A 3,179-nucleotide genomic window follows, 5' to 3' on the forward strand; every position below is an offset into this window, starting at 1 on the left:
CACGAAAATGTTAAAAAAAGAGAGAGAGAGAAAGGGGGCCCGGCGGGGGATGTTTGCCCCGGGGCCCGTGCTGGCTCTCGACGTTCCTGAGTATATAATAGTGCGAGTAATTAAAATTAACTTTAAAATAATTAAAAAAATATTTCGGGTAAATACGTGAAGGGAATCATCTTTTTGTTCAGGAATTCTTTTTTACTTTTCTAACCAACTTACTCTAGCCTATTTGACCTTTTTCTCGTAACATCTTCGGATGGTCTTAAATAGGAAAGAAAACGTTGATTCCGGTTCTCTGATAATAGCACCGTCTTATTTTTAATCAGAGTTTACTGGAAGTAGTAAGATTTGCTTTTCTCCTCTTTTTATTCTATCTTCAACTAACAGTAACCAGTTTACTTCTGTGAAGTATTATATTAGTTCCAGAACTTTAAAGAAGTTCTGACATCTAGCATATATGCACTTGATAAAACGAGATGCCTTAAAATATAATCCTCCGCGTGGTTAACTGATCATGATGAATAGTAGAAATTAAAGTTTCAAAACATTCTTCTTTACGTGAGTGACTGATGCCGTCATCTTGTGACGTCACATGACGTAAACGACTCGGTTGACGTAAATGTGTCCAGTTGTCTCGGTAGATTGTTCATTAAATAAAAGATAGCGTTGTTTGAGATTTATATATCGATTGTTACGGGTGACGACAAAACTCGTGAAATTCAAATATTTTGTAGATCAACGCATGATATTTTGTAGTTCAATCTCTGATGACGTATGACTATGTAAACCGGTACCAAGTTTCATTATTTTATGTATTTTGCACAGCTCGGATTCAAACCCAAGACTTCTCGCACACTAGGCGAATGCTATACAAACTGAGCTTTCATTTTCTTCGCGCAGATTGGAATTCCATACATTTCATCCGCCAAATAGATGCTCTACAAACTGAGATAAAGGGTTAACCCACTTACGGATTAATTGTAATAACTTGTTTGTCTGTATTGTTGCTATAAGCATCATATACTGACCCACATAAGGTGGTAACACGATAACTTGCGTTTATACAACTGTTGTTTGTCCGTGTTGTTGATTTCAACGTCACATACTGACCTACATATGTTTTTATCGTGACAACTGATGTTTGTATTTATTTTCTATTTCTGCGTCATACTGACCTACATATGTTTTATCGTGACAACTGACGTTTGTCTTTATTTTGTATTTCTGCGTCACATACTGACTTAAATGTGTTTTTATTCTGGAGTTTAATTTTATTTTGTATTTCTGCGTCACGTACTGACCTACATGTGTTTTTATTCTGACGTTTAATTTTATTTAGTATTTCTGCGTCACGTACTGACCTACATGTGTTTTTATTCTGACGTTTAATTTTATTTTGTATTTCTGCGTCACGTACTGACCTACATGTGTTTTTATTCTGACGTTTAATTTTATTTTGTATCTCTGCGTCACATACTGACCTACTTGTGCTCTTATTTATTATTGATTCCGATACCATTTACTGACCCAAGAAAATTGCTTTTGTGACAACAGATATCTATATACAGTAACGTCTTTGATACGTGATTTATTGTTCGAAACTTGTTCGTGGAGACCAGACGGCGGCCATTTAAGTCAACTTAAAAATGCTGAACCCATTACGCTACAAAGAAGTCGTGTATCGACTGGCTGTAGCGGTTTGCTGAATTCCCCTCATCTACACACTGCTGGTTCTCTCTGCGTCAGCTGTCGGGAATGTGAACCAAACTTTACAAAAAAAGAAATAAAAATGATAGACTTAAATATTTGAAATCAAAACGCTTTGTTTATTAATACAGTGTACAATTCTCCATATAAACATCATGCGAAACGACAGTAATTGATGTTTTTAGAAAACTCGAACTGCAAAAGTTAATAAAGCATAAATTATGAGTAAATTAAATATTAAATAGTTTCTGAGAGTATACAGAACGAGACAATAGGATATAGTTACATCATGTGAGCTGATGACGCCACTATCTGAATTTTATAGAAATGTCTTCTTTTTTTTTGCTGCCCCAATTTTGAAAAATATAAGTACATGTATTTTACCATTCACGAGGCTTATAGTGAAAAATGAAACTGTTATTTGAAAGCAGCTACAATTACTAGTTTTACATAAAGAACCCAACAAATTAGTCGCTCCAGAAGCTTCTGTTTTGTTTTTGAATTTCGCGCAAAGCTACACGAGGGCTATCTGCGCTGTGGTCATCACCACCCACCGCCAACTCTTGGGCTACTCTTTTACCAACGAATAGTGGGATTGACCGTCACATTATAACGCCCCCAGGGCTGAAAGGGCGAGCATGTTTGGTGGGACGGGGATTCGAACCCGCGACCCTCAGATTGCGAGTCGAGCGCCTTATCCACCTGGCCATGCCGGGCCTCCAGAAGCTTCTCTTGGTGTTTAAAAGATTCAGAGCTGGGGGCCATATAGGCGCGGAAATTTTCGACGTTTCAGCATGATATCGATCAGGGTTTTTTATTCTGATTTTTCAAGACACGAAACTGGGGATTCTGGTCACTGTCAAATAGAATCGGGGCACAGATCCCGTGCGGCAGCACCTAGCGACGCCTCTGAGTTGTCCCAAAGAAGTAAATCAATGCTTATTATTTTTTTTATTTTTCTGATCAATATGTGAGAAGTACGTAAGCACGACACACAGAATGAAAAGAACCAACGAGTTTTAGTGCTGCAAGTCAAGTGTTACTACATAAGCACGACACACATAATGAAAAGAACCAACGAGTTTTAGTGCTGCAAGTCAAGTGTTAGTACGTAAGCACGACGCACAGAATGAAAGAACCAACGGGTTTTAGTGCTGCAAGTCAAGTGTTAGTACGAAAGCACGACACACATAATGAAAAGAACCAACGAGTTTTAGTGCTGCAAGTCAAGTGTTACTACGTAAGCACGACACACATAATGAAAAGAACCAACGAGTTTTAGTGCTGCAAGTCAAGTGTTAGTACGTAAGCACGACACACATAATGAAAAGAACCAACGAGATTTAGTGCTGCAAGTTAAGTGTTACTACGTAAGCACGACACACAGAATGAAAAGAACCAACGACTTTTAGTGCTGCAAGTCAAGTGTTACTACGTAAGCACGACACACAGAATGAAAAGAACCAACGACTTTTAGT

Source organism: Limulus polyphemus, unplaced genomic scaffold (genome assembly GCF_000517525.1).
Source record: "Limulus polyphemus unplaced genomic scaffold, Limulus_polyphemus-2.1.2 Scaffold1547, whole genome shotgun sequence".
Lineage (NCBI taxonomy): Eukaryota > Metazoa > Arthropoda > Merostomata > Xiphosura > Limulidae > Limulus > Limulus polyphemus.